The 15,593-nt window shown below is 38.4% G+C and overlaps 1 protein-coding gene across 6 annotated transcripts in view; it reads right to left on the reverse strand.

Annotated features, from left to right (window-relative positions):
* Positions 1 to 15,593, reverse strand: part of sdk2b (sidekick cell adhesion molecule 2b) — a 397,130-nt gene that overhangs the window by 320,750 nt on the left and 60,787 nt on the right. The window lies entirely within an intron of this gene.

Raw genomic sequence — 15,593 nt, forward strand, 5'->3', positions numbered from 1 at the left:
AGTGTTCCACTGAATAGGCATTGTAGAGCTTATAACCTGTTCTATTTCCAGCAGTCAGAAATGACCAGTGTAGAATCAGTAATGGTATCCTGGTTCACAGGGTCCTGTTGGAGCGTGGGTATAGGATTACAAGCAGGGGTCACACAACCCTAACCTTGGCCCCAGTCCACAGCTAATGCAAAGCACATCTCTTCATCTAATAATACCCGTTGGTCTCTGTTCCCTCCAAAACCTACAGATCATTATATCCCTCCATTACTGTCATTTTTATGTTTGTTCCATGCATTCTGGATATCAGACCTAACCTGCCTCTTCCTCTGCTTTCTCCACAAGTGGCGTCTCATCTCTGGCCAAGCATGTAATGAATATTGCCAAGGAGCTTCAATCAGGGATGACACATAGAACATAAGCAGATGTTGGCATGTGTTACCACACTACACATATCCCCTACTCACATCCAATTATGTAAACATAAAGACTGAATCTGAGACACCATAATCTCTTGTAAATATCCATGGCCACACACGCAAGGCTCATATTCAATATACACTTATGAAACAAATAGATCCTGTCCTAGATGCTCATTTGTCAATACAGGATTCCTGTCAACTACTGTGTCACTTCACAATACCTGTGAATTAACATCACATACCCCATATTAAAGGGACAGTTCACTCAAAAATTACAATTCGTTGCAACCTGGTCTCATAGGAGAGACGTACCCGTGGGCACGTTTTCGCGAGACACAAAATTACGTACCGTCGAGTACGTCTCTCTGCAGTTTCCGACAGAAACGAACGCTAGAGGCCGGTAAAACGTCGATAAGCGCTTTTGCTCATTTTCACACACGGTTTCGATGACGGCCGGGGTCGGATTATGGATTCGTAAAGACTAGTTTTGGCATCTCCTCGCGCAATATCATGTTACGACTTCAAAACGCATCTGACCAGAGTGCCCGATTTGTAAACGAACGTACTTTGGACTTTCCGGCTCTCTGCGTTTCGCTTTTTTTTGGCCATAACCAAGCTTGCTCGAGTCGACTCCCCCTGCCTGGGTACAATTCCCACGAAAGGCTACTGACGGCAAAAAAAAAAAAAAAAAGAGAGCTCAAAGAGAGAAAAACGGTACACGACCGCGGACGCTTCTTACGTCACGTTTGCTTTTCTTAAAACTATCGGGTAGGTTTAGGCGTAGTGTCGGTGGGAAGTTATTTTAAAACGCAACGGAGCGCAAATGTCAAATCGAGAACCGCGGCGATTCGTCTAAAAAGCAACGTCATAAAAACGTACCGCATTCACCCTATTATCTGCTCCGGCAAAAAAAAAAAAAAAAAGAAAAAGGAACACACTTTTAGCGCCACTCAGTGGACATTTCGCATCAAAACTGCAGCGATATGTACTCATTGGTAAGTATTTCGCGACTCGCGAAAACGTGCCCACGGGTACGTTTTCGTCATGAGACCAGGTTGAATTCATTACTCACCCTCAAGTTGTTCCAAACCTGTATGAGCTTCTTTCTTCTGTTGAACACAAAATAATATATTTTGAAGAATATTGGTAACCAATCAGTTGATGCCACTGATTTCCATAGTATTTTGTTTTTCCTACTATGGAAGTCAATGGCTACCGTCAACTGTCTGGTTACCAACATTCTTCAAAATATCTTCTTTTGTGAAGAACTCATACGGGTTTGGAGGATGAGTAAATGATGACAAAATTTTCGGGTGAACTATCCCTTTAATAACGATATATTCTTACACAAAAAATAAATAAATAAATACTTTTTACCATTTAAAAATCAATATGACACTCAAGATATATGACTAACAGCAATTCTAAGAAAATATATCTTGCAATTCTGACTTTATAAAGCAATTGCAAGCTATAAAGTCAAAATTGTGAGTTATAAAGTCAGAATTGTGAGATATAAACTTACAAATCTGAGAAAAAAGAGTCACAATTGCAAGATGTAAACTCGCAATTCTGACTTTTTCTCTCAGAATTGAGAAAACAGATTTTTGAATTGGACTTTATAACTCACCATTGCGAGTTTATATCTCACAATTCTTAGAAAAGAAGTCAGAATTGAGAGCTTATATATTGCAATTGTGAGAAAAACTGTCAGAATTGTTAGTTTAAAGTACACATGAAATCAAAATTGACCTTATTTATTTTGTTAGCTCAAATTTCTTGTTTCGTGGTGAACAATTCATCCGTGCAAGTCAATCCACACAAAAAATTGTTTGGCTTCATAAAATTTAATCAAAATCTGAAAATGCTCCTCCCCTCTGCAATGGTGCCTCTTCTCTAATGACATCAGTTTGACGCCTTGGGTTGAAATTGCTTAAACCACTCCCCTCCAACGGTTAGTCTGCTATGAGCAGAGATGGAGAAGAGGAGCGCTAAAGTAAAATCCAGCCCTCAATATTCCGTTTCACTTGGAAATACTTCACAACACTGGAGAAAAATCAGTTGCAACTTCCGGTTCACGCGAACTTTAAAACTCGAAATTCTGACTTTTTTTTTCTGCAATTGTGTTTATATCTCACAATTCTAATATTATAACTCGCTATTCTGACTGTTTCTCGCAACTGTGAGTTTATATCTCACAATTCTGACATTATAACTCGCAATTTATATCTATATCGCGAGTTTATATCTTGCAATTCTGAGAAAAGAAGTCAGAATTGTGAGATGTAAACTCGCAACTGTGAAAAAAAAAAGTTAAAGGTGAAAATTTGCAATAACCTTTTTATTTTTTTATTTAGTGGTGGAGACAAGCTTCCATAACACTACACTCTAAAAAATGCTGGGTTAAAAACAACCCAAGTTGGGTTGAAAATGGACAAACCCAGCGATTGGGTTGTTTTAACCCAGCGGTTGGGTTAAATGTTTGCCCAACCTGCTGGGTAGTTTTATTTAAACCAACTATTGTTTAAAAATTGCTATATGGCTAGCTTAAAATGAACCCAAAATAGTTGGGAAATTAAAAACCAGATGCAATTAGAGGCAACAATAATAGACAAAAGGTGAATGTGTATTAATGAGCTTTAATATTTTATTAATATAAATGTAATAGTTTAATAGTTTATTAATATAAATTTATTAATACGTTTTATTTATTAGTTGAGTTAAATAAAACTACCCAGCAGGTTGGGCAAACATTTAACCCTACCGCTGGGTTAAAACAACCCAATTGCTGGGTTTGTCCATTTTCAACCCAACTTGGGTTGTTTTTAACCCAGCATTTTTTAGAGTGTATACTCCCTCATATCATGCTTTATTTTAGCAGAATAACTGCTTAAAGTCAGTCAAAAATAAAGTAAATAAATAATAAAATAGTAAAATAATCAAGATAGTTACTGACTAATAACACAAAACTGATTCTTCTCTTAGAAGTTAGTATTAAAAATAACAACATGCACTATCCTTCTTTTCAGCTTCCCCATTATCACTAATTTATTTCTTGAAGTATTTATTTATTTGTATTTAAATAGGCCAGCTACTTGTAAACCAGCTGCAAAAAAAAAAAAGCAAACAGACTGAGTGGAAAATGGTGTTTTCAGTGCTGAAAAGTTTGTAGAAACACGTTTTTTACACATGTCAAAACGGCAGGGCCAAACCAGCCATGCCTGACTGCTGTGTGTGGCAGCACTCTGGCAGGACTAATGTTACAGCTGCTGATTTACGCTGCTAATTGACTGAACTGAATTAGTCAGTGGCGGTTACAACAACATTTGACTTGAACTGAGCGCTTATATCTGTAATTAACGTCATTCTAATTCAGATTCACGTGTTCTGAAATTTACTGTCTACTTTTAAATGTTTAATATAACGTCCACACATCAACAGAAAAGTTCTTTTTAAAGTAAATTAAACAAATTAAATGTTTACTGATATCAAACCATACTGTTTAGACAAGTCACAGTCGGGTAGTATTTTTTATTTATTTATTTTTTTTCTGTACGCCGCTATACTATTGTATCGTTATGAGCCTACTGGGGTCGAGTCTATAATTGATTGGAGCAGGGCCAAGGCAATGCTGAGCTTTCCTTCAAAGTCATGAAGTGACCTCTGCTAAGTTGGCCACTTCTGAAATTTCAATTAACAGCAGCTCTTTGAAATGCTTTGAGGATGTGACCTTGTCTACCTGGAAACAGCAAAACTGCTGTGGAGAGTCTGTTGCTGCCTTAAAGGGATAGTTCATTTACTCACCCTTGTCATTCCAAACTGTGTGAAATCCAATTCAATTCCAATCCATGGTATGTTCCGATGACATACTTTTTCCATGCAATTGCAATCACAAAAACGCTTTCAAGCTTCAAAAATGTTTCATGAAAGTAGTCTGTATTTTAAATCTTCTGAAACCATATGGCAGCTTTGTGTAGGAAGCAGACTTAAACGGAAGTCATTTTTGAGTGAACTGTTATTTTAAGACATAAGGGAAGGTCAAAAAACATAAAATCCACTGCTAACAGACATATGTCACAGATTTCATCACCATGACAAACAAATTAAGCGTCTGTCATCGTGCGTCCTACCAATTTGTAACATATTACATTCTGATTAGGCACGGCCTGTGTTCAGCTATTTCGCTTTTCATTTTCCCAGTGCAATAATGCTTTCAGAGTCGATGCACACAGTTTTATTTTGAAATGGATTCGAAAAATGTCTGAAATGTGTCACAGTCACTTCTGAGCAGATGATGGTCTCTTTGAAGTGCTTAACGAAGCCTCGAACGCCTCATGAAAGCTTTTAGAAGTAGCAACAACAGTGTCTGATTGATGTTTTATTTGTCCTATATTTCTAGCACAGATGAACACATCTAGTGAGAGAGAGAGAGAGAAGGAGAGAGAGATTCACCAAATGAAACATTATTTTGGCAGTCTTATTGTAGTCTAATAAAACCATTTAATTAAACCAGTTTCATTAGACAACCTTCAAAATGATGAATCTACGTAGTTTGCACGTTCAAAAATTCATATTGAGTCATTAATAGATTTCTCGCCTTGGCTTCATTCAGTGCTCCACTTGCAAATGGCGTTTAACCTGAGAGAAATATTAAATGAGATTGTGATTATGAAAACAATTGCCTGCGGCACGGCTGAAACAAACCAAACAAATTAGCATATTAGTCAATAGGGCTTTTAAATATAATAACTTACTAATGGAAACCAATTTAATGTAAATTAATAGAATATATTAGTTTAATTAATAGTGATTGACTGATTCTGTATTGTTTTTGAAGAAGCTGTAATCACATGCATCCTTTATGGTTTTGAATATGTGCATGCATTTCACATTAAATATTTATGGTCAACATGAAATCAAAACTGACTCTGTTTGCTTTCCTATTTGACTCATTGGTGCCTAAAATACTTTTAATCAAATGCAGACTTTTTATGATTCAATAAATTCTCAGATGATAAAATCAAGTCTCGGCTAGCCATTTTTTAATGTTAAATATCCTGTTTCGCTCTGAGATACGCAGTAAAATAAGCTGCGACTTTAACAACCTATTTAGTAGGGAGTAAAATATATTGTATTTGTCCTCACAAACTATATTGCAAACTTCAAAATGAACAAATTCTTTTAAACTGATTCTGAAAAACTGCTCCAGATATTCACACCCAGGGATTATCCTCCTACAACCCCACCTGCGTCCATCCCGCCCTGGCCTCTCAAGTAACTGGGGCCTCAGAGGAATCGATCCCATTTGAAAGAAGAAAAAGAATGAAAACACATAAGAGGAGAGAAAACATCTGTGTCAAAGTGCGAGGCCCTGAACACGACGGGCCAAAGCGGTCCTTCAGATTTCCATCTGGTTTCAGTCACGGACAAAAAAACGGGAGGGAGAAGCAGAAGCAGAACTCAGTTTACACAGACGCTCCGGGGAGAAGCGTCCCTTCAAGGGTATCAGGTGACAGAACAGTAGGCTGAAAAATGAAGTTACTCTTGGCCTCCCATTGGGAGGGCTTGAAAGTAAGTCGGGCATTGGGATGGACAGGGAAAGAGGTCACGCCGTATGTTTTCACTTTAGAGAGAGCGACTGGTCAGACGCCAGCAGAAGACGCGGAGGATGCGGAGGAAGGTTCGGCCAATTGGACGGGATGTTTTGCGAGAACGGGGTCCCAGAGAGAGCGAGGTGATAATTGACGTTTTGTGAAGGTCTGAGAACTTCTGTGCAGCCACAGCTGTTGTTAGGGACTCAGCTGTTGACAGAAGAAGTTTGGCCTAGAGGAGCCATAAAAGTCTGTATTATGGCATCAACGACAATGCAAACCTTTTTATTCTGTTATTAATCTCAAACAAGGACGCTTGACACCAATGCATTGCTTTTGCCAAGACAAATAAAAGTAAAGCAAAACTGCAGATTTTGACTATTTTTTTGACTTGACCTGTGCCCTCAACAGTCTATTCACACATTGTGTAGCATCTCATAGCAGCATTGTATGAATCTGTAGAAACATTGAATAGGCAGTGACCTTTGGAGAAAAAGAAACATTCAGGGTCCAAATTGGCAGAATCATTTCTATTTCTACTTCAGTAATTTAAAGTCCCCCTGAAATCAAAATTTTAGCTTTTAGTATGAATATGTTAGCCTTAAGGTTATGAATAGGCTGGTGTGTTCTAAAACAATGATACAATTCGCATTTAGGAGATACAAGCATTCAAAACTTACAGTCTCTCACTTCCGCTAAAATGGATCACGGATTTTCATGACATCACATCACACTTCAGTTTCTCGTCAAATCTTTGGTCCAATCAAATGCTCTCTAGAATCTGAAGTCCCGCCTCCTCCTACTCTTACAGACGCTGAAGCCTCAGCTGAAATCGGTCATTTATTCACACATTTACTAGTTTCTACATGGTGAATGGCACATAGTGCACTATATAAAGAATAGGAAACGATTCAGACAGTGTAAATATGCTTTCCATTGACGCAAATGAAGTCCTTTTTCGCATTAGTTTCACATGAACCGCCGCAACGCGAGCAGCACAGTCTGCTCTGGCCCAGGGACACGAGAACACAGAGCGGATCATATGCGCGAGTCGGCACAGACCACAAAAGGCATCGGACCCATTTGAATTCTGCACAGAATGCTGTATACAAGCGATATAAAGGACATTATGAGGAGAAACGGTTAGAGATTAGAAGGAAACAGAGGTTTTACAGAGTCTAACGGCTCTGGCCGAGCTGTAACATAAGCGAAATGTATTGGCTATTTAAAAAAAGGGGTGGGGCTGTTCGATATATCGCCCTGTCTTCCCGTTTCAGTTGAAATTACATCAACACATTGAGTAATGCTGCGCGATCCAACACTCTTCAGTGGGCCTTTAAAGCAGAACTAACTTTTTTTACCTTCATAAATAGTCCTTACGATGGTTAATTGACTTGTAGTGGTGTGTTTGAGGCGAGCACTAACCCCCTCTGGCACGTCTACACCAGAAAACAGCACTTGCAAGTTGAGCTGTGCCGGCACGACACAATCTCGCCAAATGTTCACGTTCACGTGAGAGTGACAAAATGCTTTACGGTAATTCAAAAACAATGTATATATTATGACTTTATAAGACAATTTCGAAATTGTCCCACCTCCATCGAGGTTTCTTGTACTGTATTTGCAAAACTACTGCGCTGGTGAGCGTTGTAGTCGTTGTAGTCCAGAGCTGCGCTTGGAGTATTTACAACAGTGTGATTCACTGAAGGAACCTGTAGGGGGAGCTTCGCGAATCTTACTGAGTTCCGCTTTAAAGCAGAAAGGTTTTGAAATATTTGAAATACTCAGAAATACTACTGTAAAACATGATAGCCTCATTAAGTTACTTGAAGTTTTTTTTTTTTTTTTTCTCCAATTGTTGAGACAATTTTGGATTTTGAACTAAAGTTTATATGTTTTCAAAAACTTATAGTAATCAATGTTAAACTCATGTTTTTGAGGCAGCAGGTGAACTTGAAAATGTTTTATAGTGCAGAAACAATCTACCCATATCTATATGTGACCCGTGCTGGCAAAATGAGTCAGAATGTGGACGGTGTAACGGCCACCTAATTTGTTTATGTACCTTTAAGACACCTCCTGTGATGTCATGCGTTGTCTAGGTGTAATGTTTGGGCTGGTGCTTCCCCTCAGCACAAGTTTGGTATCGTTTTAAAGTGCAGCATAGCAAATTTGTGATGTATGAGTCTGAACCAATGAAATGTGATTTTCAAACTCATGCTGATGTAAACAAAACGATCTTACTCGTGCTGACTGACAGATTTGAAACGTGTGCGCAGTATTTCAAAAATCTGTCTTGGTGAGTATTCAAGCAAACATTATCTGTTATGTCTTAAAGGTGGTACAGGGGATGTTTTCGTCGACTGAGTTTTTGAAATGAGCGCATGCGGAAGAATAACCCCCCTCCTTCACAGCTCATTTCAAGTGAATGCCTCCCAAAACTCGTGCACGAGTGTTTGTTTACCACCGGCATTCGCTGTGTTATTAAGCCGGGCACACATTTAACGACTAGCTAAAACATTCTGACTGTGCTCAACATACAGCGATTGTTTCCTGCTCCTGAAGCAGATTTATATTCTTTCACATGGAATTTGAACACCGACTGTAATCGCAGACTGAACGCAACTGGCTCTGACTGGACGCGTTTGAGCGCGATCAATCATAAGTATCCATTTACATTCATAATCAGCCTTACAATCGTTAAGCCGCGCACACACTTAGTGGATTCATTATGTCGGACTCACCGCAGGTGACTCATAATCTGCAGTTGTTACTCTTGTCTCCTGACAAAAACATTGCATGCGGCGCCTGTGGAGTGAGGAAAGTTACTAGAGCGCGCAGCCGCGCGTCTCTCACAAGGAACGTCATGGCAGTGATTGACAAGCCAGAGGGCCAATCGTTTACGTGATGATCGCGTAAACGATTGGCTGATGTTTTTAAGGCCCTACCTCGTGCACAGATGATGTATATTAATATTATTACTTTCAGTGCACCTAATAAATAGTCTTTTATCAGTTAGTAAAGACAGTTTCAAGTAATATTGCAAAAATGTATAAAACAAAACTTCCTCTGTACCACCTTTAACTGTTGAGGAAAAACATCTGATGTGTAACATTATATTAGAACTGTATGAAACAATAGGCTGTCTGTTTCAATAATGTTAATAAAAACAATTGTGGAGTCATTGGGGAAAAAAAAAAGTTGAATATATATATTTTCCTATAGATATGGGTTTTGACTTGGTTTGTGCCCAATTTGGTGGTACCAGGGATTTTAAGGTATGGTTGCTAGGTGATTTTGTTTTGGAACCTTCAGAAAACTTTAACTTGATTTTTCTCAAAATTGACTTTGCTGACTCTATCCACTTCAAACAGGTGTCATTTTTTTTTTTTTTTCGGTTTTCAACAAATCATACATAATTTGAAGGTTTTTAAATAGAGACTGCGAGAATAACCATAACTTGGCTGAAGAGATACTCAGCTACTCATTTGGGGTGATGCGTGTTACAGTAGCACTGTCATATATAGCCTGCAACACGCTTTCACACATTTATTTATTTATTTTTATATTTTGGGAGGAGTAAAATTTACATATGCAGCTTCAACAACCAGTTGCAGTTACACTTGTCCTCCTTTAGTGGTTTGAGTGATCAGATTTAAATCTCTCTCAAAATGTTTCTGTGGGCATTTACTCCTGGTCTTTTCAAGATCGGATAGCTCTCCGATCAGATAAAACCGCAGGAACTGTCCCCAGGAACTAAGAACTTTGGGGTGGTACTCAGTGTGTTTCGACCACAGGAACCAGGGTCTAAATAAAGTTCCAGGTAAAAAAATTCCCACTCAGAAAGTACCTGCTCGCTAGGTAGTACTTTTTCAAAGTTCCGTAATTTTCAGGGGTGGGACTTGGGTGCTGAACATGCTGATTGGTTGAGTTAATGCAGCATTTTGATTGGTTGACTCCACGCAGCATTTTATTTCAACCATTGTTTTTTTAAAGTCTGTTGCGGTGCGTGCAGTAAAAGTTGTTTGCTATTCGAATCAACAATAGAGTTTAAAAAATACGACTGATGGACTGACAATGAGGTTCAGGCTTTATTAAGCTTATATACAAAGGGCAAAATCTAGCGGAACTGGAAAGTGGCACGCAGTCCTACATCACCGGACTATATTCATGGTACTTTAGACCGCTATGGAAACGCAGTTAGCAATAGGTCTGGGGGAAAAAACAGTTCCAGGGAAAAAAGTTCCTGGGACAAATTGTTCTGGGTAATTTCAGTGGAAACACAGCTTAAGTCATTGAATCATTAACTTAACATCCAATTCGTTAAACAACAGACTGATTTAGGAAAGAATCTCCACTGCTGTGCTTTGCTCGAGACATGCAGCAGATTCTGCTTTGGTTTCATTTGGAACTATGTTCGAAGGGGGAGCAAAAAAAAAAAAAAAAGTATCAGTAAATGTTTGTCTAAAATGTATGTTACTTGATATTAGCTTCCTATTTACTTCCTATTAACTTTTGAACAAAAGCAATATCATTTGCAATCATGTGGTTGTTTTAAATGTCACCATGGCTGACCTAATGCCATTGCATACATTTCCACAGAATGAAGTTCATTTAGGTTCGTTTGCACAGTCAGTGAATTTATAATGCCTTTTGTAAAGTGCTCATAGCGATACGCACACACATCTGTAAATTGAGAGTATGTCTGCAAAGATGGGAAACGGAGCCAGTCCCAGTCAGCTCTGGCAGCTCGTCTTCTATTTCCACCCCAGTTTTCTGATGCAATCCTGCCATTCTCCTTACCCAAAGAGACATATGCCATTTTCTTATCATTTTCTGGCCAGGGAGGCACAGAGAAACTTTGCTCTTAAGTAAAACTACGATAAAAGTTGATGTTCACCCCTTTCTACTCATCTGTGATGTGACGTGGGTTTGACAAGATTCAGAAAGCTGCATCACTGGGCTAGTGCAGCCCTGCCAATACCAAAAACCAGTGGGGCATTAGAAAAGTGGGTCTTTCCTTGTTTGAAGCTTGGATTGGCACTTGGGTTAATGCTTGCTGGAATTCCGCATGCATCTCATGTTGATAAGTGGGTGCTGGTGATTAATAACTGTCACAGGCGCTCTAAAATGTTCTCGCATACATTTGATCCTGTTGTGCTCTTTAATCCGTCCCCAGAACACTCGTCCCTCATTCTCTTTTCCACGCTCTGGATTTCTTTTACAGTCTGCGCTCTGATGTCTGGTGGCAGACATACCCTCCTCCTCATGTTTCTGACTTTGTATCTACTACAAGCTTGCTTTTCTACATCACTTCTACATCTACATTTTTTCACACCTCTTCCTTCTCGCTCGGGAACAGCGCTGGGGAAGCTACTTTGAAAACTATAGCTTGTCAAGATACAAGATAGTCAAAATGTAAAGTAGATAAATTACAGTTATTATTAAATTACATTATAGGCCGCTTAAAAACAGAACATTTTAAAATACAATATATATATATTAATATACTATATAATCATCAGAGCCTGATAAATGATTTTCTTGTCTTGCCAACACAACCAGCAAAAATGATTGTCACTTCTTGTCACAATCTACTGGCAAAGAAAGACTGCTGTCATTGTACACTATATAGACTACTTTGGTCAAAATATTTACATTTATGTTAGTCATCAATGTCATATTGTGTTGCTAATCAATGTCACAGCAGCAATGCTCATGTATTGATTTATTTTGGCTGAAAGATGTCAGTTCAAAACACTCGCAGATCATTGTTCACAGCATGACCCTAAAAAGAGCGTAAAATACTAGTAAAAGGATAATTCACTCAACAATGAAAATTATCCCATTTACTCACCCTCAAGCCATCCTAGGTGTATATAACTTTCAGGCAAACACAATCGGAGATATATTTAAATATATCCTGGCTCTTCCAAGCTTTATAATGGTAGTAAATGGGGGACTTTGAAGCACAAAAAAATGCATCCGTTATAAAATTAATCCACACGGTTCCAGGAGGTTAACAAAGGCCTTCTGAAGCAGAGCGATAGGTTTTTGTAAGAAAAAATATCCATACTTAAAACATTATAAATGAAAATAACTACCGTACACATCGATATGCGGCAGAAGTTTACGCTACTCCTAACTTACATCCTACACCAGTGGTCGCCAACCCGTCGATCGCGATCGACTGGTCGATCTTTATCACTGTTCCAGTAGCTCGCGAAAATAACAAAAATACATTTCTCCAGTCTTTGTACTGTATTTTTGTATTTATTTTTCTGTTATTTTCAGGAGCTAATGGGACAGTGATAAATTAAATAGCCCACCTCATGTCTGAGTCTGTAAACGGCCGTTAACAAGAGGCCAGAGACGCTGAAGACGGACGCGAAGAAGAGAAAATTATGTAGCAGACAGAGCAGCTCACTGTTCACGATGCTCGAAATATAGGAAGAAAATATAAATATTGAATTGGGGGTGAGGGGTTATATGAATTCATCTCTATAAGGAATTTCGATGGCAACGGCATTTTATTTTCCTCTTACCTCAGAATAAAGTAGCGCAGTTCAGCTTTGTTTACAGCGGTAACCAAGGAAACGCTGTATCACTGCTGTTCCATAAGCGCCACCTGCTGTCAGAAAGTGAATTTGCGGCTCATTCAGCCTGCTGTTTTTGTTTCAAGCTTTGTGTGTGTGTGTGTGTAGCATAATTTCTCAAAGATAAAGTCAGACCGTTCTGTTTTTGCTTTAAATCTTGAAATTCGATCTAATTCAAATAAAAAACAACTGCTCATGCAACGTGTGTGGCATCTTTGTTTGGACTGTGATTAAAAAGCAGTGGTTACCTCTAATTTGAAATGGCTATATTTTTGTTTATTATAATAATATTAATAAAAAATATCTGCAACCAGTATCAGAATTAGCCAATTTGTTTGTAAAAATAAATAAATAAATCAGAATCTAAATTGGCCATGAAAAAAATACTAAATACAATCTGGGCTGTCTTTTTCTATCAAGTAGATCTTGTCTTTCATAAAGGTCGAAGTCAGGGATCTTGGACTTAAAAAGGTTGGTGACCACTGTCCTACACCATACATTGCGTCAGGGGTTACTCATTTGGCGCAAGTCGACTCGCGTAGAATGGTTGTCGATATATATTTTAAATATATCTCCGATTGTGTTTGTCTGAAAGAAGACAGTTATACACCTATGATGGCTTGAGGGTGAGTAAATCATGGGATAATTTTCATTTTTAGGTGAATTTGAGACTTGTGTTATTCAATCTGAAATTGATTGCATGATAAATTATCTTTATGCACCAGGATAAGAGTCAACTGTCAAATACGTTTTGATTATACATCATTTATTTATTTTGGAATACCATGTACAGCTAAATCACACACACACACACAAAAGAGTGAAAGGGGTCAATTTTCACACTGACTTTAAAGTGACACTATGAAGAAAGTAGCCCAAAGCTATGCCATCTTTTTAATCACATCAGGCATTCTGTATCCTTACACACGCAAACCGATGGCGGCCGCACCCAGTCCCTCCACAGACTCTCCGTCTGCCCTTGGTTTGTGGTCAAGTAGCATGACTATATATGGAGAAAGAAATTGCGAGCTTGAGCTCATGTCCCCTTGTAACGTCTCACCGACCGAAGCCTCAAAACCAAGCGAGGCCTAAAACAGCTTGTAAAACCCACTTCCTTACAGAAAAAAATGTGGTTTAGAATCCAAACAATGAGGAAAATTCAAGTTTGGCCATATAAATAACAGGAAAAAAGGCTTGCTTCTCTGTTCTATCTTTTGACTTTATCCAGTAACCAGTGATCAATGTCTTTTTCAGGGACAGTATACAAATACTACGCATCTGGCAAAGTGAATGGAACATATGGAATGTGCAGGAAAAAAACTAATTTAACAAAAAAAAAGTTTAAAAAGGATGTACGATTTGTCATTTGTTGAGAGGAATTTGCTGCTTTACGATGTTCTTCTACCTTAAAATTCTCCGTCGTGATGAATGGACTCATTTAGGTCCGCACCTGGTTGAGTTCTGTCCCCCATCGGCGTGTGTTTGTGTGCATTTCCACCTCTTTATTTTCAGACCTGGGGCTGTGATGAGCCTGGGTGGGCTTAGCATGAGCTTTAGGGTCATGGTGCAGTGCCACATCTGAAAGATTGGGCACAGGAGGAGGGACAGAACCAATCTCCTCCATATGGTTGGATTTAAGAGCACGCCGGGTGGTTGTAAGCCTTTCTTCACCCTGTGAATCAACCTCGGCTGTGTTTTGTGAGGAGTTGTTCGGAGCAGCCACCTATGGAAAATCCGCTTTGTGGCTCACTGCTGTAAATGAGACTTTGGGTTACGCGGGCAGCCACGGACATCAACAGCGCCACAGTTAAAGCAGCTTGGCCAGAACCGACATACTTCGGCAACATTCCCGATTTAGCTTCCATACGAGCTTCTTTTTCATCTGTAAAGTCCACCTGGAATTGTTCATGCAAGACACAAACTAGCATTCTAACGACACACAGATTGTGATTACCCCGTAATGTCTTTATACCAACAACTGTTCTACTTCGTGGGCAGCTTGTAGCAATTACTAGCCCATCTACACTGTTGATTCAACCTAAATGAGGGACTTTCGGCCGCTGCGACTACTGTTTGTGCTAGATGCTCACAATGTGAACTGCATTAGGCTGTCATAATGCCTCCGACAGCTGGACCCAGAGAACAGGCTTTTATCTCTCTCCAATCTGAGTAATGGACTATCACACTTTATCCCAGAATAGCACAGGTCTCTCAACAGATTGGCAAATCAGACTCATCTATTACATTCTCTCATCCTGAGCCTTGGAAGGGGGTACAAGAGTCATCTGGGTAAAGGATTATTGCCTCGAAACAATCCGCCAGACTTTCCCGCGAAGTGAGAATTTCAGCAGGGCCTCAGGCATCGCGCTACGCCTCTCATGCATCAGTACTGACCTCACAGCAATGTATTTTGCCAACGCAAAGCAATGTGGTGGTTAGTGATATATCAGCCAGAATGAAATCAGCTTTGACAGTGAATAATAATCTTTTTTTTTTTCTCCAATGTTTTCGGTTTTTAGTTAAAAAATGCATTTGAAAATGTGTTTTTATGTCAGCAAAATCTCTGTCATTAAATTGCATTGTGTATATAAATGGGTTTTTCAACTTTTTAATACCAAGAAGAACTAAACATGATAATCTTATAAAACTTTTTAAATATAAGAACAGCTTGTGAAACAAAATAAATAAATGAATAAATAAATAAAATAAAATCTGGAAATAATATGGAATAATATGGAAAATATTAACTTAACCTTAACTGAACCTTTATATATATATATATATATATATATATATATATATATATATATATATATATATATATATATATATATATATATATATATATATATATATGTGTGTGTGTGTGTGTGTGTGTGTGTATGTATGTATGTATGTATGTATATATATAATATATATAAAAATTATAAAATTGTAAGTATACCATTTTTTCTACAGAATTTTTTGTCTTTACACAGAAAATAGAAAGCAGAATG

This window comes from Megalobrama amblycephala, linkage group LG20, assembly GCF_018812025.1.
Source record: "Megalobrama amblycephala isolate DHTTF-2021 linkage group LG20, ASM1881202v1, whole genome shotgun sequence".
NCBI lineage: Eukaryota > Metazoa > Chordata > Actinopteri > Cypriniformes > Xenocyprididae > Megalobrama > Megalobrama amblycephala.